Source organism: Lissotriton helveticus, chromosome 4_1 (genome assembly GCF_964261635.1).
Source record: "Lissotriton helveticus chromosome 4_1, aLisHel1.1, whole genome shotgun sequence".
Taxonomy (NCBI): domain Eukaryota; kingdom Metazoa; phylum Chordata; class Amphibia; order Caudata; family Salamandridae; genus Lissotriton; species Lissotriton helveticus.
The window spans coordinates 802,084,437-802,107,279 of NC_136063.1; the positions used below are offsets into that span (position 1 = coordinate 802,084,437).

The 22,843-nt window shown below is 47.6% G+C and overlaps 1 protein-coding gene across 3 annotated transcripts in view; it reads left to right on the forward strand.

Annotated features, from left to right (window-relative positions):
* CLUL1 (clusterin like 1) overlaps positions 1-22,843 on the forward strand; it is a 220,371-nt gene that overhangs the window by 177,360 nt on the left and 20,168 nt on the right. The window lies entirely within an intron of this gene.

Here is a 22,843-nt window from a genome sequence, read left to right on the forward strand (position 1 = left end):
AGCAGCCTGAGTGAGCTCCCACATCCCCGCCGGCTATCCTGAATAATACTTTGTCATCTGCCTCTTATACGCCCAGTCCGGGAGTGATACGGAGTCCAGCATAGATTGGCAAGTGACCGACTACGGATGAAGCGGTGACGACGGCTCCTGAGCGAGAAACCGGCAACAGTCGGCGGCCTTCAACATGACTGCTATCGGAGGCCCGTAGGTGGAGTTCAGCGTCGGGTGAGGCTGCTGCATTGTCTCCCAGCGGGTCCGGGGTGTGAAGCACAACGAGGATTGGCAGGGAACCAGCGGACCTGGCGGGCGGAACAGGAGAGGTCTGAGTTGAAGGTGCAGAAACCTGGCGATACGGAGGCGGATGTCCCGGGACGGCGTCAGAGACTCGAGGCCCCGGTTTCTGGAGATCGAGTAGGCCCTGCCTGAGATCAGGTAGACAAGAGGCCTGGGTGGGCGGCGGACAGAAGCGCAAATGCCTACACCCTGCTGCGACTCCAAACCCAGGCCGGCGATCACTTGCAGATGGGCCCAGACTCTTAAAAATACAGCGGCAGAGGCGCGGAGATTGCGGAGTGGGCGCCCCGGTGGGGCACTTCCTAACTGAGGCCCCGGCTTCTGAGTGACTGTCGGGCCCCAATTAAGAGACTATGAGGCCCCGGTGGGGAGCGGATATTTGGAGGGGGTGCATGGTGGTTGCTGGATCCCAGAGTGCAAGCTAAGAGACACGATTGGGGGCTATCAGGGCGTAGGGGCCTGTTCTTCACCGCTCCGCCCTCCCCCCTGTACTGTGCCCCCCCCTCTCTCTGGCCCCTGGCCGGAATTACAGCCCTGGTCCCTGCGTGGAAAAAAAGGGCCATTGCGTAACTGGACGGAGACTGCATAGAGCCAGCGCACTGCTTGGAAGCCATCTGGTCTACAAGAGGCTGCTACAATCGGTAGGTTCCGAGTGCACAGGGTGATGTCCCTGGCTGTTTCAGTGCATGCATGGGTGCCCCGCAGGCAGTGAAGCCGTGATCATCCAGCGCACAGAAGTTTGAGGATAAAGGGGGCCGTGGGGAAACACTATCGCCTGTCACAGCGCTTATGCGGAGTTGAGTGGGGCTTTTCTTCGCCCCATGCTGTCGCCAGTGCAGTCATTAGGGGAGGTGTAAACTTCACATGAAGTAGATGTTACAGTGGTCAAGGTGAGAAACCCTGCTCAATAGAGAACTGTTGATGAGGCGGGTGAATATCACGCACAATACTGAGGCACCCCTCCCCTTTGTAGTAGTTCGCTGCATGCCCGCAACACAGACTCTCGGACAGTGGAGAATCTAGCAGTGGCAACGTTCGGAGACCAGGCCCTGGTGGAAGCAGGCCCCCGGCGGGGCCCTCTGACTCGCTGGGTAGGTGGCAGATACTACCCTGGGATACCCTGTCACTGACTAATGAGACCCCGAAGTGCACACATGGCGACGAGCAGGGGCCCTAAGGCCAACGCACAGAACAAACTTGCAAAATTCGCCTGGAGGAAGGCGGCGGCGGAGGAAGGAGCAGATGGCGCAACAACTTGATGATTATGAAGGTCGGGCACGACTAAACAACATACAGATTTTAGGTGTTCCAGAGCGGGCCGAATGGCCAGCAGCAGAACGTTATGTAGAGGATTTGATCACTTCACACTCGCAACCCAAGACTCTATCATGCTATTTCTCAATAGAAAGGGCGCATCGGTTGCCGGGGGGCAGGCCGAAGCCCGGTGCCCCCCCCCCCCCGAGACCCCTTATTGCTCGCGTCTTTAACTATCGCGACAGGGACATCATACTGCAGACGGCGAGGTCCAGCCCGCCGCTAAAGATCGACAACAGTGAGATTACATTTTTTCCGGACTTCACAGCCAAAGTCCAGGCTCAGCGCCGAAGCTTCCAGGCAGTGTGGAAGGAGCTCCGAGACAGAGGAGTAAAATACGCCATGCTCTTCCCAGCAAAACTTAGAGTGGAGTCATATGGGAAAACATGGTTCTTCACATCACCAGAAGAAGTGTGGGACTGGCTGAAGAGATGGCAGCAGGTGGGGGGCCAGAGGAGAGACCGTACTGGCGGACCCAGACAGCAGAGGGGAAGCGTGGATGAACTGCCTATGGGTCACTCCACGGGCGAAGCTGAGAGGACGACAGAGTCTGCATAGTGCCCGGATGTATGGGGCGCCGGCCGGCGGATCGACGGAAGTGCAAGTATCGCCGGTGGTGAAAGACTTTTCTAAGGTTGATATGTGAATGTGTCCGATTGAGGCTTTGCTTAGTAACTGTTTAGCTGGTTTGCACATCATTGTAGGAGACCCTCCTGAGACACTCATAGGGTATGGACAGGAGATAGATTGCAACAGGCACGATGTAACATGAACTAGCGGGGATGGGGGCTGTCTAAGCCAGAGTTTTTTCACCATTCTGGGGGGGGAGAGGCACTCTGCTTAGTTGGGGAGTGTGTAGTTTTACATCCACGGGCAGGGAGGCAGGGAGGGGGGTGGGTGACGGGAGGAGGAGGGGTGTTCATTTATTCAGAGTTATATTGACTTCAATTGCAGCTACTGTATCTTGTTGTATGCCAATTTTCACGTTGGTCCTAGCAGTGGAAGACACATGCAAAGAGGAGTTGCTCACACTCAATTGGTACTCCATGACATGTATTCACTATCATTGATCTACTGTATTGGAGATTTCAGTATGTTGTGGGATGGGGGTTGACGGGGACCTAGTACTCTCTGTCCTGTCTTGAAACGTCAATGGAATGGGGGATAAAATAAAACGGGGAATCGTCCAACAGGATCTGAAGAGGCACTCCCCGGACCTAGTGCTGCTACAGGAAAGACACCTGGTGGGCAATAAAAGTAGGGCCCCCACTAAATGGGGTTACAACTCCTAGTCCATGCACACTACACCAATGGTTGCAGGGGAATGGGTATCCTGGTTAAAAGAGGTACACCCCTTATTGTGCGTAAGACGTGGGCAGATCCAATGGGGCGATTTGCTGTATTAGAAGCCCAGTGGGAGGGTAGGGTACTTAATGTCGTTTCTCTCTATCTGCCGCAGGCATTAGGTAAGACTGCCTTGGCAGACCTTGGCAACGTGCTCACCGGCCTTCCTGATGGTGCCTTAATTATGGGAGGAGACTATAACATGACGATGGATGACACGATTGACAGGCACCCACAGCGGCCTGGAACTAGACCGAACAAACTTATGGCAGAATTCACCAAAACACTGGGAGTCTCAGACGTTGGGCGAGAACTACTACCGGCAGACACACAATACACTTATTTTTCTAGCATCCACAACAGTCTTTCCCGTACAGACTATTTTCTAACGTACACGGCCTCGATAGGCTGTTTTAGGCACCCACAGGTCCTACCCAGAGGTATCTCAGACCACTCCCCAGTAAAGATTGAGTTTACGCACTGGGAACGACAGGCACGTACCACTATTGTCCTTAACCTGTGGCTGTTGACAATACCAGACATTAAAGAAGAACTCTGCACGCAAACGGGGAATTACTTTAAAGAAAACCAACAATGCACACAATAGGAATTTGGCGTCATGCAAATTCACGGCTGGCTTGGGCTAACACCCTCACCAAGGTGACATCACTATGGTACACTCAAAAACTGGGCATGCTGTGCTACCAACCAGGGTTTGACAGGTGGGACGTGATTGGAATCTCAGCAGTGAAAGATATGGTTAAAAAAGGCTCAATACTTAGGTTTGAGGAACTCCAGAGGCAATACAAGATGGCTCCGGGGGAGGTATTTCGATACCTACAAATAAGACATGCCCTACAGGCGGCCTTTTCAACTTTCGAAGACATACCAGACTCATCGCCGTTGGAAGACCGATTGCTACATGGGCCACTACACTCTAAGGCCATATCTTTAACGTATAAGAAACTTAGTAACAACCTGCCTGATAGCTTTGGCAAACTTCAGGAGCAATGGGAGAGAGACTTGGGGTTGATTGATGAGGAGGATTGGTGGTCAGCCCTTATGTCACCTAGGGAAGCGGCCATCACACTAAAATTCAGACTAATACAGCTTAGGATTTTTCATCGGTCATTTATGACAGGGATAACCATGGCTAAGATAGGCACAAGACAAGACCACCTCTGCTTGAAGGGCTGCGAGCAGTGGGCCACCTTCTACCACACTCTCTGGGAGTGCCCATCCGTCCATCACTTCTGGGAGGCAGCCACAAACCACATGCAGACTGCACTGGGGAAGACGGTGGGGCTGACACCGCGACTGGGCTTAATAAATATCTGGGAGGCCACCGACCTTACTGAAACCGAACAACAGCTAGTGACGCTGGGATACACGCTGGTGAAAAGAGAATTGGCGGGGGTGGGGGGGCGGCACCGCCTTCCGCATCCCAATGGGCAACAGAATTTAACAGATGCATGATTGCAGAGAAAGAAGTCTTCATAACCCGGGGGTGTCCTACAAAATGGGTCAGAAAATGGGCCGAATGGAATGCTTACCGGGGAGTCATATGTATATCCCCAGTGGTGGAGTTGTAAATACGTAGAAATATGGATAGAGATGTGACTAATTTAATGTTATTGCTTCGCTGACCAATGTATACTGTACCATGATGTGAGCAACCACTCATATTGTCAATCGGTAACATCTGTGTGTTTGTCACAAATTTAATAAAAATAAATATTTTTTTTAAAAAGTGAGAGAGCAGGACCCTGCAAGAGTAAGATAAAGGAGCAGGGAGTGTCTGGTAGTGAATTAAAAGGCATGAAGTACATTTAAGACTGTGCAGCCTTGGTATTCGGCACGTCAATATTTAATTGTACCAGCCACGTACTCCTAAGAAGTTTATTGGGCACCGGCACTCTTTCTTTTACAAATGAAGCACTTATATCATCAAGGTACATATATGTGGTATTAAGTACAGTAAAACTTTGCTTACTCATAGTAACTTACTCTCACAATATTTTTGTCCTTGATATTTCTACAATGATATTCCGATCACACAATAGTTTACCTTTCGAAAATTCTGATTAAAAAGTTTTATGGGAAAGCCATGTGGGTATTTCAGCAATTGTGCTGTCATGGATCCAATCATTTCTCTCCAACCACAGCCCAAAACATTTCAGATCAGGCCAATTAATCCATTCCCATAACTGAAGGCATGTGGCGAACCCCTAGGGACTGATCATAGGACAGCACCTTGACCAACAGCAGGTGAATGTCCAAATGTATAGAGAAGAGACCTAAATCTGGTAGGACGAGGTCAACATTACCTCACTCCCAGGTCATGTAATTCAATGCATAGTGGAGAGTTTCTTCTACATGAACAGAAGTGAAACTGAGATTTCATTCCACTTTCAAATATTTTTTTATATAAAGAGGGATCCATTTAACCTATATTGTTTCTTCAACCAGTGAAACTTCCACTACTCATGCATTCTACTCGCTGTGTGTTTTTAACTTCACTGACAATTCAACTTTGTTTCCCTATTCTCCCAAGCACTTTCTTTATTTTAAATTTTGAGTATGATTCCACCCTTCCCCTAACTCCCCTGTTGCAGGGAAGTGACAGAAATATAATTTAGAATTTTTTCTTTCACTTAATGGATGCTTTAGAGTCAAAAGAAACATTGAAATGGTAACACCTTGGTAACACCTTGTAACACCTTGCAATGGTATAACCTTTATTGCATATAATGCCATTTCAAATGTAAGATTATAAGAATTTAAAATCATAAAATGAATAAATATAGAAGGTTCGTACAAGCAGGTTTTGTGCAAGGGAGAGACGATTCTTTAGATACTCAGCGCAGGCAACACAAACTCTCTACTTTGCAGGGGTATCAAGGCATTTCACCATCACCATGGCGTTCATGATTTTGGTACATTTTCCAAACCGGGCAAGGTTTATCAATCTGTCAGTGCTTAGATAGTATGCCCAGGCCTCCTTCCAAGTGTGGATATCATGGTTTAAAAACACTGGTCTCAGCATGCCGTGCTTTTAAAAATACAGGGCAACAGCATATTAGATGAAGCATTGATTCTCACCTGTAGTCAGTCACAAAATCTACAGCACAGACAGTTCGGTTGTTTTGCCCAGTTCGTTTGATTTTCTTGGATCTGGGTGGAGAGGGGTTATTAGCCTGAGGCATAACATTTGACTTCGAATCGTTCTATTTAATGGCACTTTAAGATAAGGCTGAGTCTTTGAATTTTTGTAAGATTGACCGATTACGGGTGCATAGGGAGCATCTCCGAGTTTTTCTATGTCAGCCTTATGGGAAATGGTCATAACTTGTCTTTTCAGAGAAAACCTGATGTTTGTAGATGTAAGTGCAGAGACTGAGTCCAGGCTGATCTTTAAGTCCTTAGTCGCAGCTGCTAAGTATAACAACCCCCAGGGGTTAGTCGCAGTCTTATAAATCTAAAAAAAATCTTTCTTAAAAGTTCCTGAGTCAGCTGTGACTACTGAGTGGTAATATTTGATGTGTGAACCCTTGAATTCCAACCCTTGCCTGGTGAGGCTAAACTCCAGCCGTAGCAGTGACTGCCTTGTGTATTTTGGTAAATTGAATAACCATCTGTAGGCATTGCACTGTATCTTGGTTAGTGCACTTGATGGTTTTCCCAGGTAAGTTGGATGACCATAGGAAACAGTAGGCAGTAATTTGGGAAGCACAACTCTAATTATTTCCTCAGCCGATGCACTATGCAGATGGTTGTTTAATTTGCAGAGGGAATATATAACTGCAGCCGCTCTGTTTAGAAGATGCTGCAAATGTACGCCGTAGTTGCAATTTTCAGACTACCATACTCTTGGGTAATTGTACTTTGCAAAGTTGCCACTGGATTCAAACTAGCCTGGTTGATGAGGGCTGTTAACCCGAAACCTGTCCCAGGATGCTTGTTTCCGGTCCAGGGAAAACATGGCTTGGCAGTTCGGGCTGGACTGTTCCCATGAGGCACAGGGTCAAGACTGATTTGCATATAGTTGTGTCTGAACCGGGGTTGGCGAAGTGAGCTAAAGAGTGATGATGGATTCAACCCAGATCTGTGACTGGGGGTGAGTGTCTGAAAAGTTTCAACGCTCCGTCCATCATCTCCTTGTGTTTGAATTGTAGTTTAGTAATTTATTAATCTTCATTTCTCCTAACCTCCATTACTGATTCAACTTGTGCTTGTGATTGCTGAATACCATCACCTTGGTTTTCCCAGCATTGGCTGTATGTTTATTATCAATATCATATATATTAGCTGATCCAATCCTCTCTGCATCCCATTTCTCATATGGGCTAGATTGCAAAGAATAGGCGATAGAGTGGGAAGGCGGCACACCTTCTGTACAAGTTCAACGAAGATCTACTCTATGTGAATAGTAATCGTATCTTTGGGTGCCAAGGAATGAGTCCCTCCTGGCCAGTGGGAACTCCAAATTTAGACAAAAGAACTGGGGGAGTGCAGGAACCACCTGCACTGCTTCCAATGGCACTTCGAGTGGAGAGGAATTCTCCTTAGAGAAAAGTTCAACAAATGTAACCAATGTAGTATGCGAAAAATATTGATCATCAAAGTTCCATTTAGGTGTGTTTATTTGAAAAGTCACGTATTTAAATCATAGCGACTTCATTCAAGAAACATATAATCAAGTTGAGATTCAAAGTATCCAATTGCATTCATAATGTCCCTATGCATTTCGGGACTGTTGCCCTTCCTCAGGGGACAGTTCACAATCTGTAAATGAAGAGCGCAAAGGTTCAGGAAATTGAAGCGCCTCAACGGTACAAATATATTAGAGAAAGAGTGTGAGTGAGGCTGAGCTCTAAATCATACCGAAAGGTGTGGAGATTAGAGGAGTAAAAATAACGATGAGTGGCGTGCAAAACTGAGTATGAAAAGAGATGCATGCAAACAAAAAAGTGGATTGTGACTAAACAAGGGTAAAAGCGAGAGCGAGATTAAGATATAAAGGCTTGAGTGAGGTACAGAAATCCCAGGATGAAGGACGAAGTGAATTCCGGTCGGTGAAAGTTGAAATACGATGGTTAAAAAGTCAATAGAGGGAGGAGGAGCTACGCGCGGATCCAAGATGGACGCGTGAGCAAAGGGCTCCCGAGACCCCTTCCGCCACCCTCATCTATCCTGAAACAAATCCTGATTTGGACGACGGGTATTTTTTGCTGATGCCCTGCTGATATGAAAAACTTTTTCTACAACTCGATTTGGCCGCCGGGAACTGGACTTGCTCCACTACGACCTTTGAGGCCTATGGCAGAGGCTCTCCGGGGGCTTGAGTTCCCGAGATACCCAGGTGGCAATTGAACAACAACGGCTGGAGAGATGCTTCCGCTGCCCCTGTGGTACTTTTGGTTTCGATTTTCGTCATTGTTGACGCTTGCTCATTGCTGATTGATGCTGCTGCCCTGGTCTAGTCGTCAATTCTACTCTGGCTGTCGTTTCACGACCTCACGACTCAACTAGCTTGCCATTGAGAGAATCATTTTGACCAGATCCCAGAGGTCCCGTCGGAGCTCGTCGCCCAACATGACGGGCAGGACGTAAGCTGAGAGGCGCACCACCAGAGGCCCGAATCGAGGAGGGGCTGTTCAGGCCCAGACTATAGATCGCTTTACTCGCCCGAAGGGATCCCCGGGTGGACCGAGCAAGGCCCTCGGGGAGACTGGTGACGACACTCCTGCGATTGAAGAGCCGACTCTAAAGGATGTTATGGGCGCCATCGCCAGTATCCAGACTGCGATGGGTCAACAGTATGAAACTCTAGCCACTAAGTTGGACACGGTGGCAATCGAGGTCAACCTTATCAGGACGGACCTGGGCAAAACCAATGAACGGGTCAAGTCCCTGGACATTAAGACAGCGAGTCTGACTACGGATGTCTCGGATCTTCAGACCGAGGTCCGCGATCTTCGCATGGCCAGATACTCGTTCGCCCGTCGGCTGGATGATTTTGAGAGCCGGGCCAGACGCAATAATGTCCGCATCGTAGGTGTTCCGGAGAACTCTACAGATGTGCCTACGGACCTTTTGGTGGAGGACCTTATCCGGAACCACTTGGCGCCGAAGGGCCTTAGTAATCTTTTTGCGGTGGAGCGTGCTCATAGAATTCCGGGTGGGAAACCCAAGCTTGGTGCCGCTCCGAGGCCTATAATAGCCAGGATTTTTAATTTCCGAGACAGAGACGCTATCCTGCAGGCCTCCCGTACTAGCGGTCCCACTAAGTTTGAAAATGTGTCGATCAGTTTCTATCCGGACTTCACGCAGGCGGTGCAGAAGCAACGTATGGGCTTTACGGGGGTGAAAAGGCGTCTCAGGGACATGGAACTGAAATATGCCATGCTTTTTCCGGCTCGCCTGAGGGTTGAACATAATGACCGTGCATTTTTCTTTGATCGCCCTGAGGTGGCCAGTGACTGGCTGGACAACCTGCCGACACAGCACACCAGCCCGGAGAGTTCGAGGGGCGCTGAGGGCGGCTTGGAAGAACAGGAGTAGTGAGTCGGTGCCGACGAGCCGATTCTTGGACGCTTTGCAGTGGCTCTGTGATAGCGATGTTGTACGTTGTAGATGCCCGGGGTTGGGGGGATTCGGGACTCTTCCTCCTCAGGGGACGTTTTTCTCTCTCTTCTTGTAGGTTAGTTTAATGGGGCGACAGGCACACTGCAAGTTGGGGTGGCTTTTTGGTCTACCGCAGGGGTGCAGGGTGGGGGGTTGTGTGTTGAGGGTTCCTTGGGGGGTGGTGGGGGGGTCTTTTCTTGTTTGTTTGTTTCGAGGCTCCGATTTGGTCGCTATTTTATCCTCTGTGTCTGTTTTGTGGTGGGGGGACTGTTTGTTCTTGTCTGGGATGGGGGGTAGGGGGCTGAGGGGGCTGAGCTGGAACGTTAATGGTCTCGGGGATAGGATAAAACGGGGGATAGTTTTACAGTATTTGAAGCGTCACTCCCCAGATATCGTTTTATTACAGGAGACGCATCTTGTAGGAAATACGTGCCACGCACTGAATCGACGAGGTTACCGCTTGGTGGCCCACTCTGGATTCACCACTGGATCGAGGGGGACGGGTATCCTGGTTAGAAACTCCCTCCCCTCGAAGTAGATGACAAGGTGTTAGATGATAGGGGTCGCTATGCTGCTGTCGTGGGTCGATGGGAGGGGAAGACGAGCTCCATTTTGTCTGTGTATGTTCCCCCTGGTCTGCAGTCCACCACGTTTTCTGATTTGGGTGGGGTGGTCCTGGGACTCCCCGATGGCTTGCTGATAGTGGGTGGCGATTTTAATTCGGTGGTCAGTGGAGAGGAGGATCGTAGTCCTCGTAGAACCCTCCCTACGTCGCAGTTATGGCTGGGGAATTTCTTGGACACATTGGGGTTAGCGGATTGTTGGAGACAACTCCATCCTGGACAGCTCCAGTACACCTTTTATTCAGGGGCTCATGGTAGTCTCTCGAGACTCGATTACATCCTTATACCAGCGGCGCAGATGGTCTCCGTGAGGGAAATTAGGCATTTGGCAAGGGGGATCTCGGACCACTCCCCACTATGGCTTACTATTGACGTGCGGCTGGAGTCCGGGGGCCGGGTCGCCCCTATTAATCCGTGGCATCTTCGTAACCCCTACATTGGAACGGAAGTGGTTAAGTGTATGGATTTCTACTTTGCTGAGAATGAGGGGTCGGTATCCTCCCCTGTTTCTTTATGGGAGGCATATAAGACTGTGATCCGGGGTCAGACTCTCTCTCTGATTGCTAGCGAGAGGAGGCGCAGAACTCTGGAAGTGGTACGTCTAGAAAATGATATCTCTGAGTTGGAGGAGCGGATGGAGTCTGGAACTACGCCTGATAGCTTGCACTCCTTGGTGCTTAAACAGTCTGAATACAGAGCTTTGGTGACTGATGCGGCTAAGGCGATGAATCGTGAACAGCAGGGGCGCCTATATGATGTGGGTGACAAGGCGGGGAAATTGATTGCTTGGCTTGACAGAAGGGATGGATTGAATCGGGTGGTGCCGCTTATTGAGCGAGTGGATGGTGTGCGAGTTGTGGACCCGGTCGAGATAGTAGAGGTCTTTGCCCAGCACTTTCGGAAAGTTTACGCGCCGGTCTCGGACAGACCTGAGGAGGACTCGCGCCTGTTGCTCCGCGATATAACGTTGCCTAGTCTGTCGGACTCGGATAGGGAGCTTATGGAGGCGGATTTCTCTATTGATGAAGTAGCGCTTGCTATCCGTGCACTTCGCTCGGGTAGGGCTTCGGGCCCGAACGGTTTGCCAGTCGAGCTGTACAAGTTGTGCCCCGACAAAATGGCGCCTTACCTTCATCGGACGTTCTTGGCGTCGCAAGATCTCGGGCTCCTTCCCCGGGATCAGAGACTGGCATCCATTGTTGTCATCCACAAGGATGGAAAGCCTCGGGAACACTGTTCGTCATATCGGCCAATCTCGCTTTTGAACGTGGAGCCTAAGGTTCATGCTAAGATCTTGGCGAGCCGTATGGTCACGGTGATTGGCGATTTGGTCCACCCTGATCAGTCCGGGTTTATCCCCCACCATAATACCGCACTCAATCTTCGACGTCTTCACGGTGTCTTGGCGAGGGCGGGGTCTCTTGAGGAACCGGCCATTTTGGTCTCCCTCGACGCCTCGATGGCCTTCGACACGGTGGAATGGCCTTATTTGTGGGCTGCCCTTGCCAAGTTTGGCTTTGGTCCTAAGTTTATTGGATGGGTTAGACTTTTATACGAGCAACCGCTTGCACAGGTGGTGGTTAACGGAAGGGCCTCGGATCCCTTTGTCCTCGGGTGTGGCACGAGACAGGGCTGCCCTCTATCGCCTCTCCTTTTTGCGCTTGCTCTTGAACCCCTTGCCGCGTGGCTCCGCTGGGAGCCCTCGCTCAGGGGCATACGATGGTCCCCTACCTTCGAGGATCGGGTGTCGTTGTATGCCGATGATATACTGTTGTACCTTACTTCTCCCGGTAAGTCATTAGGTGTCCTGTTTGACGTCCTGAGCTCTTTCAGGAAGAACTCTGGTTTGGTTATCAATTGGGCTAAATCCTGCATTTACCCACTTACAGGCGGGCAACCTTCTTTGCCCCGTTTCTGCCCTATACCTGTCTCCAGTGTTGGTTTCAAGTACTTGGGGATCTACATTTCTATGGACCCCAAGGTGCGATTTGAGCGGAATCTACTGCCTCCGCTCGCTCGACTTCGGTCGGACGTGGCGGCGTGGTGTGGATTGCCTCTGTCCCCTTTGGGGAGGGCGGCCTTGTTTAAAATGATGTCTCTTCCCCGATTTTTATATGCCATCCAGAACACGCTCGATCTGGTTCCAGCTGGCTATTTCCGTGAAGTCGAGGGCCTCCAGAGGAAATTGGTTTGGGGCGGGCGGCCGCGCATAGCGTTGGCGAAATTGACTTTGCCCTGGTATGATGGTCGTATAGCGTTGCCGGATGTTAAACGCTATTATTGGGCGTCTCAGTTGAGTGCTATTAACCACGCCATGTATGGTCCTCTTCCTAATCCCGCCTATGATATGGATAGGTGGCAACTACCGGGGGGCGATTATAATAGAGCGCTTTACTCCAGGACCGACAGGAGGAGTCTGACTGGCCCCACGGCGGTGGCAATACGTGTATGGGATAGTGCAACGTCGGCCACGGACTGGACTGATAAACTCACAAGGGCGACTCCCCTATATGCAGCTGAGAGATTGGGTGGTCTGTGGTCCTCGAAGGGATTCGATAGATGGGACCTTATCGGTATCAGCAAAGTGGGTGATCTTTGAGCCACTAACAGAGTCAAAACTTTTGCCGAGCTACAGCGGGAATATAAGCTGAGTGATCGGGAATATTTCCGATATCTTCAGGTTCGCCATGCACTCGATTCGGTCTTCCCTGCTCGTACTTCGATCCCTGAGTCTTCTCCCCTGGAGGATAGAGTGCTGGATGGACATGTCCCTGACAGCACTATCTCCCTCATATATAAAAAACGTATTAATGCCCGTTCGGACCTTCTTGTACAGCTACGAGAGGCATGGACTGGTGACGGTCTGGAATTAGACGATGAGGATTGGCAGGCTGCGATATCCTCCCCAAAAGAAGTCGCTATTCCGGCGCGTCTCCGACTAGTGCAGCTGAAGATTCTACATCGTGTCTATGTCACGGGTCCACGACTGATACATATGGGTTACTCTGTGGATGGGTTATGTCGGCGTGGATGTGGTTTGCTTGCTACCTTCCTCCACATTATATGGGAATGCCCGGCGGTAGTGGTTTTCTGGAATCAAGTGCATGCGGTGATGGGAGAGGTGACGGGCGTCGAGCTACTCCCTGAGGCCAGACGCTGTTTGTTGAATATTTGGGAACCGAATGACTGTACCGTTGCTCAGACTCAATGGGTCACGCTGGGCACCATGATTGCAAAGAGAGATATCGCTCAACTCTGGGGGTCTCATAGGGCACCGCTGGTCTCGACCTGGGAGGAGAACATGGACTGGTGCATGTTTAGAGAAAAAATTGTATACATCTCCCGAGGTAGGCCCAGGAAGTGGGGAAGGATTTGGGGTCAGTGGAACTCGTATCGTGGAGAGATTTGTGACCCTCCCATTGCTGAGCCCCCTGACACTCCAAGATCTCCTTGACTGTAATTTCCAGTACTTTGATTTTCTGTTCTTTGTGCAGTACTGCTCACTCTTGGTCCCCGCTCCCCACCCCCATGATTTTCTGATGCTTGCTTCTCGTTTGTCTCCCCCCTATCACACGTAGCAGTCCTTATACTCAAATTTTGCCTCGATTCTTCTTCTTGTGTTTTTTTCTTGTTGTTTATATATAAGTAAAACATAAAACCTTTTATTTATCCTCATCTGCCATATGCTCCGACTTACATCGAGCTTTTACGCTGCCGGGCCCTTGAGTTGTCGGCTGATGAGCTGTGTACTGATTTGTTCTTGCTATTTCGTATGACTGACCGGCCTTGGTGGTTGTAGGTCTGTATCTGTCTTCGTTTTCCAAAATAAAGGTTTTTCAAAAAAAAAAAAAGTCAATAGAGTAAAGGCTGATGTGGCGTCTGGTAACGAAATGGAAAAACCCAGAATGCGTGCATTAATCACCAAAGTGACAATTATCAAAGGAACTGTGCATAGTGTGCTTACCGGATAATCCAGGAGAAAGACGCATCTAATGTGTCTCAAGCGTGTAAGATTCCGTGTGAGAACGCGGAAGTAAATGTTGGTGCCAGACAACGTAGCGTGCGTGATAGAAACAAACGAAGGACACACGTTGAACGAAGGCCAACAAAAGAAAACTACGGGAACACAATGTAATCGTGGCTTAATGGGAGAAATGATCTGAAAAGTACACGAAATGAAGAAATGATAATAATAATAAGAGAAACAAATGTAACGATACTAAAAACGATAGGCGTGAAAAATGAAAGACAGACACACGAGGGCGGCCATCTTAGGTGAGGAATAGACAATTCGAGGTAAAGGTAGTATGAAATGTAAAACAGTTTCAAGAAAACAAGAAAGATATGTAAATACGGAATATTAGGGGTAACATTGAGCATGTAGAGTGTAGAAAAAAGTGAAACCGAAAATACAAAAATAGAAGTAGGAAAGAAATATATACAGGATATAAAGTAAACTATAAAAAGACAGCATGTAGATCAACTAATATATCAGAGAAAACAGCTATTTTCAATTCTATTGTTAAGGCCTTTCGGCTGGCAGGCATCCAATCTTTTTATCCAAACTGTTTCTCTTTGTAAGAGTCTTTTTTTGTTATCTGTGCCTGGTCTCATCGGTACAATCTCCAAGACAAGGAACCGTAGTTGGCTGACGTTGTGATGGTATGCAGTAAAGTGAGCCGCAAGGGGTGCTTTGGTGGTCTTATTCTTTATAGTACTCTTGTGTTCGGTCAAACGGACTTTTATCTTTCTCTCAGTTTTACCTACATAAGGTAATCCGCATGGGCATTTGAGTAAATACACAACATTTTTGGAGTCGCATGTAGCATTGGTCATGAGTTTAATGGTTTTTCCAGATGATGGGTGGTTCACGGTGTTACCTTTGATGATATTGTGACAGTGACTGCAATTTAAACAGGGTTTAGTACCTGTGAAACAGGTAGGTGGATCAATAGGTCGATACTCCAAAACGTTCTTGATCTTTTTAGATCTTTGGTATGCAAAAAGTGGTCTATGGTTAAAGATTCCCTGAAAATCTGGTTCATGTTGGATCATGTCCCAATTTTTCAGAATGATGTTTTTGATGGCAAGGCTTCTGGTGGAATATTTTGACACAAAAACCGATCTCTGGTTGCTGGTTTATAGAGTGTGTGAGGTCAAAAGATCCTGGTGATTCTTGGACGAAACACGTGCTTTGGCTGTCTGTAAGATGGATTCCGGATATTTCCGAGCTCTATATTTCTGAAGAATCTTTTGTTCAGAAAGATCATAGGTTTCGGGTTCAGAACAAATTCTTTTGGCCCTTAACAACTGAGAGTAAGGTAGGTGTCTCTTCAAGGATGATGGATGACCACTAGTGAAAAATAGGGCATTATTTCTATCCGTGGCTTTCACGTACAGGTCAGTGACTAGTTTGTTATCCTGCAATGTAACCTGAACGTCCAGGAAAGGTAAGCTCGTGGTGCTAACGGTGTGAGTGAATTGTATATGATCATCTAGGTTGTTGATGTAAGTAAGAAACTCAGTGATTTCATCTGGTTGACCGATCCAAATAAAAAAAATATCATCAATATACCACCACAACGTGCGGATGTTGTTTGTCCATTTATTGTTGTTCAAGATGTGGTCCAGTTCCATGCGATGCATAAAGAGATTAGCGTAGCTTGGCGCTGCGCAATTACCCATTGAGGTACCAACTAGCTGCAAATAGTACTCATTGTTCCAGGAAAAGTAACTGTGATAGAGTGTGAATTGTATTAGCTCTAAAAGTCAAAAATCTTTATTCGATTGTAAACATTACAATCATAAAAGAACAGTTCATCAACAAACAATTAAAAACAGTCCGGGTAATTCATTAATAAAGCACAAATTTCTTCAGACAATGTAAAAGACAAAAGCAACAGGCAGCATGAATAATTTAAAAATATAAATAGTCTCTATACAGTAAAAAGAAATTAAAAATGCCAAAGGCATTAGCAGCATAATTAACCCTCCATGCTTTTCCTGAAGGTGATTGCTAGTTTCAGGAAACTACAAACAAATAAAGTGCAGTCGCATTTCAATAATTGAAGGTAATAAAGTGCTGGTTTTATCTGTGCAAAATTCAGTTTTTTTAGGCAAGGCTTTAAGTATAGCTGCCGGGGTATTATGTAGAAAGGACAAAAAAATAAAAAGTGTGCCAGATCTTGCGGAGACTTTCCGTCGCAGCCGCAAGCTGGCAACACCTCGCCCCAATGGGCCCCACTTGGTACTGCCAGTAGGAGATGAAACAAATCAAAACGGAACCTTGTTAGCAGATAACGTTCATAGCCAGTCATAGGCCATGATAGATATGGTTCCGTTTGTGGACAGGTTTTAAGTAAAACATGTTTCCTTACACTGTCCTTCTGCAACTCAACCTCCTCCCTGGCAGTATATCTGGTTGTCAGCATGGCATTTTTTTACAAAAATAACATCAGATTTAGTGATAAGGTTTGGGGTTAAAAACAAATCTGGCCGGCCGATTGCAATCAGGCGATCATTTATATACTTCAGCCATGGAACTTTAAACCTTCCATCCAGCGTTAAGCCTTCTTTTAGTATTTCATGAGTGAGGGGTATATCCTTATTAAGCCAACAGTTTAGCCAACACAACACGGGGTTCATTGCTATTCTGTCACTCAAATAGGATACACCTAACTCCTCATGTACCGAGAAGTTTCCAGTTCCCCTTGGGAGCCTCAATATTTTCTTCAGGAAGTTATTTTCTGTGACCTCCAGGTCCTTCATCTTGTTATAACCCCAGAGCTCACTTCCATAACAGGCAACGGCGACACTTTTTGCCTGATATAGTTTAAGCAAGGCTGCCACCGGGCTATTACCAATTTTTCTCGCAAATCCAAGTATGGCCGCATTAACGCGTGTTACCTCACCCTTCTTTTTGCAGATAGCAGGGCCCCAGGATAGCTTGTGATCAAGGAGGACCCCAAGGTATGAGAAAGTATTAGTGCTAGGAATTTTTTCCCCATTTATACAGAAAGGATTAGATTTTCGAAAACCCTGGCCTGTTTTCAGAATATAGGACTTAGAATTATTTATGCTTAGGCCTCTTGACTCCATAAAGTCAAAGAAAGAATGTAAAAGTTTCTGGAGACCATTTGCTGTCCTAGAAATAAGGACAGCATCGTCTGCATAAAACAGCACAGGGACTACCTTACGGCCTACAGAGGGGTAATCGGCTCCTGTTTTTAGCAAATACTCCTCCAACTCGTTAATGTACAAGTTGAAGAGGAATGGAGCCAATATACACCCCTGTCGAACACCTCGGTTTATTCTAAATTCCTCCGTTACTTTCAGATCTTGAGTGTAACGGACGTTAGCTCTTGTGTCGGTGTGTAGGTCAACCAGAAGATTAATTAAATTCTTTTCTACGCCCATCTTTAGCAGGGTGGTCCATAATTTTCCTCTATCCACACAATCAAAGGCGGACGATAAGTGCATAAAGGCCATATAGACAGTTCCTCGCTTGGCCAGGGTATATTTACTTAAAATCAAATATAGATTCAGACATTGTGTGATGGTCGAATGGCCAGGCCTGAAGCCATATTGAATAGGGGATAAAATATTTTTATCAGTTGCCCATGTGGTTAACCTATTCAAGATTATACCACCTACCACTTTGGCTACAGAATTGATTAAGGATATTGGCCTGTAGCATAACGGGCTGCTGCGATCACCCTTTTTAAATACTGGGACTATGGTCGATAACCCCCACGCCCCTGGGCACCCCGAAATCACAGCTGCATTTACTACAGCGGTGAGAACTGGGGCCCAGGAGGAGATACTGGATTTGAAAAGGTCCGGTGGCAAGCCGTCCGGGCCAGGAGCCTTATTACTAGTTAATCCTTGTATGCCCCTTTCTACTTCTTTTACTGAAAAGCACAGAGAATTCTCAGTTGAAATTAAAAAAGCATTTTCTACCCGTTGCTCGTTACTCTTAAAAATTGTACTGAAGTGAGTGACCCAGTCCTCCGCAGAAATGTTAGTGCCAAGAGCTATATCACTAGAATTATCAAACAAAGGTTTGTTGATAATTTGCCAGTATTAGCTCTAGTATTAGAACTTTCAGGTCATCGTCGATGGGATGAGTTAACAGAAAAAATTCAATCGCTTCAATACCCCTGTTGTGGGGTATCGATGTGTACAATGCACATACGTCAATTGTAACCAGAGTGTACGTGGTGTTAGGTTCCAAAATCACTTGTTGAAGTTGGTTTAAAAAGTCAGTTGTGTCACATAAGTACGTGGACATACTTTTGACAATGGTCTGAAGGTATAGGTCAATGAATTTACCAGTTGGTTCGTGTATGGAATTCTTAGTCGATACAATGGGGCGAAAAGGAGGCTGGTGCAGATTTTTATGAATCTTAGGTAGCATATGAATGCTTGGACATTTTGGATGTGGTTGAGTTAGATATTTGTGGTCTTTCTCAGTGATGGTTCCCATCGTGACAGCTTTATCCAAAATGGTTTTCAAAATCGAAGAAAAAGTCTCAGTTGGATCTTGCATTAACTTCATGTATAGGTTAACGTCGTGAACATGCTCAGTCACACTCTTGTGATAATAATCACTATCCATAATAACCAATGCTCCCCCTTTATCGGCTTTGCAGCAGACAATGTTCTGGTCACGTGAGATTTGATTCAACGCTCTGGATTCCCTACGGTTAAAGTTGTTGCGTTTTGGAGCTGGTTTTCTGAAACAATCCTTAATGCAGTTCATAGTGATAGTTTCGTAGGAATCAAAAATCTTATGGCTAACTGGAGCCTGAAAGGTACTTTTGCTTTTCAATTCTTTACATGTATGTGAAATGAATGAAATGAAATGAAAACAAATTTATATAGCGCTACTAAGCCCAAAGGGCATCAAGGCGCCTAACCAAAAAGAAACTAGCTGAAGCAAGTATGCTCTCTTACTGGTAGGCCTTGATAAAAAACCAAGTTTTGAGCGCTTTTTTAAAAAGGGACAGGGACGGTTGGGCTTTAATCTCCAATGGGAGTGAATTCCACAACCTAGGGGCAACAATAGAAAATGCTCTGCTGCCCCAACGGACCTTCCTAACACGGGGAACCACCAACAGATTCATCTTTGATGATCTGAGGGTTCTACTGGGCACATGACGGGTTAGCAGGGAACCCAGGGGGTTTGGAGAATCAGCCGCTAAAGCTCTAAAGGCCAAGCACAAGATCTTAAAAGAAATCCTCTGTTGTATAGGAAGCCAATGCAGGCTCTTCCTGGCCATTGTAGCAGAGGATGCATTAGGTAGGGCTAGAACAAATCGCGTTCTGAACGACCTGAAGGCGCTGAATGAGTCCCTTGTTGGAGTCTGCATAAAGAGCATTACAGTAATCCAACCTGGAACCCACTAATGCAACCACCGTCTGCTTTCGTGCTTGGGGAGAGAGATAGTGCAAGATTCTTTTAAGAATCTTGATGACTCCCCAGCACGTGGCCACGGTTCGATTGACCTGTAGAGTCATGGACAGTGATGTGTCAAATATAACGCCGAGATTTCTGGCCGATTGGGAGGGGGATGGACACGTTCCCAAAGATGAAGGCCACCACTCGCTAGACCAGATGTCCTGGTCCTTGCCAAAGACCAGGATCTCTGTTTTATCGCCGTTCAACTTTAGGGAGTTTTGAATCATCCACTCCGAGTCTGTCTGCATACAAGTCCTAAAGTTGACGGCGGAAGTGGTAGCAGAATGGGCCAGGGACACCATGATTTGGGTGTCATCGGCGTATGACACAACCTCCATCCCCTGCGATTTTACTAACCTGGCAAGGGGAGCCACATAGATGTTAAATAGGGTCGGACTCAAGGCCGACCCCTGTGGCACCCCATACTGCAAGGATTTAGCAGGGGAGAGGAACTCTCCGAGCATGACTCTCTGCTCTCTCTGATGTAAAAAAGAGTGCAGAAGGCTCAAGGAGGAGCCCGCAATCCCTCCCTCCCTCAAACGCGATGTTAACGTAGAGGGAGACAGGGTATCAAACGCTGCTGTGAGGTCAAGTAATACCAACACAGTGGTTTGGCCCAAATCCACCTTCAGACGGATGTTGTTCACAACCATAGTCAGTGCAGATTCCGTCCTATGGGCCTTTCTGAATCCATGCTGGGAACTATCTAAGAACCCAGAGGAATCCAGAAAGGTAGATAGGTGTGCGTTCAGGTGTGATTCGAGCATTTTTGCGGGGGCGGGTAACAGGGAAATGGCCTAAAATTCTTAAGCTGTTCTGGGTCCAAGGTGGGTTTCTTCAGGAGGGGCTTCACTATTGCCCTTTTCCACACCGAAGGGAAGGTACCTTGAGCCATGGCACCATTCATCACTTCAAGAAGAGGCGGCAGAAGCGTGTGCCTACAATCTTTCAAAGTCTTCAAAGGACAAGGGTCCAAAGGTGAGGCCGACTTTGTCCGATCCAACAGGAGATCAAGCCCATCAAGGGACAGCGGCGGAAAATGAGAGAAGATCTTGGTGGGGTCTCTTGACCAAGACTCTAGATTAGCTAGGGTTTGAGAAGAAGAGTCCCCCAAGGTATTCCTCTGAGTTTCCAAGGCAACATATATATCCTCGATTTTTTTATGAAAAAACTTGGAGATATTATTGCACAGCTCCTGCGAGCCCACGATCGGATCAGGCACTTGGAGGGAACAAAGAGAATCCACGATTTTAAAGAGTTCTCTAGACGAGGTAAGGGATGTAGTAAGGTTTGAGAAGAACTCCTGTTTTTCCTTAATTACACTAGCCTTATATTCTCTCAACAGGCGCTTGTGTGCGTCTCTTTCTATGGGGTCCCAAGCCTTCCTCCATCTCCTCTCCTGTCTTCTACAACTCTGTCTCAAAAGTCTTAACGGCTCAGAGAACCAGGGGGCAGAAGGTTTACGCCGTGCTGAGTATCGATAAGATGCAGGGGCTAGTTCGTCAACAGCTTTGGCGATGGAGTGAGCAAGCTCTTGGGCTGCTTCGTCAGCTTCTCTCAAACGGGAGTGATCGCTGGTCTTTATGTATGGAGCAAGGGCTTCGTTGGTAATATTCTTGTAGCTCCTTTTTGGGCCTCTGGTAGAAGCAGTCAGAACATGCAGCTCTGCTGGGCCAGATGCCAGTTCGAGGGGTACTGCCAAGTGGTCTGACCAGAGTAAAGGCACCGGAAGACCAGCTGAAAGTCTAGGGTCATTAGTGAACACACCATCTAGGATGTGACCCGCCCGATGGGTGGGGCTATTCACCAATTGGGTGCACTCACAGGCTCGAAGTGAGTCCACCAGCATAACGGTGTCAGTGTCCCCCAGATTATCCAAATGGAAATTCAAGTCCCCTAATATGGTAAGGAGGGGTTTGCCAAAATAAGGTTCAAGAATCCTCAACAGATCACCACTAAAACTGGCTCTCGGGCCGGGTGGTCTGTAGATAAGAATACCAGTAAAGGAGACCGAGGGAGCACATAGAATGGAAAAGTACAATGCCTCAAAAGGATCCGAGGCCTCAGACAGAGCTTTTATAGTACAGGGCAGAAAGGCTTTACATAAAACAGCTAGCCCCCCCCCCCCCTCTGTGTTTAAGTCTATCCTGCCTCAACAGTTTAAAGCCCTCAGGAATGGCCAGAAGTAAATCATGGCCCGACGACTCAGAAGCCCACGTTTCTGTCACAAACATCCAGTCGGGTTGTCTATCCGACACAAACTCGTGAAAGGCGATGTTATTTTTAACGAGAGACCTAGCATTAATTAAAAAACCCTTTCTGGAAGGAATGGCCCCAGGTGACATCGACAAGTTCTGAGGACTACTCTCACGGGTAGCTGGTAGCAAAGGAGCCGCTTTACAGGTGTGGCAAATTGAGGAGTGTAATATACCCTCCGGAGAGAATCTATGATGACAGGGCAGAGAGAATGGTTTAAGAGCCAATAACTCCCCCAAGGTGTAACTTCAAGTTACCTGTGGAGAATGACGAGGGGGTCCGGCGTCCAGCCCGTCCTCAGCGCGGACGGGCGCAGACGGGCTGAACTCTGGCGTAACTCCGGCGGAAGTCCGGCGTCCCCGCTGCGCGTCAGCATGACCTCCTTTTCAAGACGTCTATCGTCCTTATGACGACTAGAACGTCCGACCTCCCAAATGGCGCCGGCAGGCGTCCTACAGTACACCCAATATGGCCACCACGGAAACGATCCGCACCGGGAAGAGGGCCCGCCCAACAGCGGTGAGTTTAAACAAATTATGGTGCAAGTAGGGGGCTGTGGATTAAAAACAAGGAATAATGCCCAATTAAAAAGTTAACACAAATACAAAACTGGGAGCTTTAAAATATCACGAATGGTCGCTTTCAATCAGGGACCACACGCAGCGCGCAGATAACGCTCTGTGTCCGCTAGCAAGAATGAGCACCTAATTTTTCCTCCTTTTCAAGACGTCTAGCGTCCTTATGACAACTAGAACGTCCGACCTCCCAAATGGCGCCGGCAGGCGTCCTACAGTACACCCAATATGGCCACCACGGAAACGATCCGCACCGGGAAGAGGGCCCGCCCAACAGCGGTGAGTTTAAACAAATTATGGTGCAAGTAGGGGGCTGTGGATTAAAAACAAGGAATAATGCCCAATTAAAA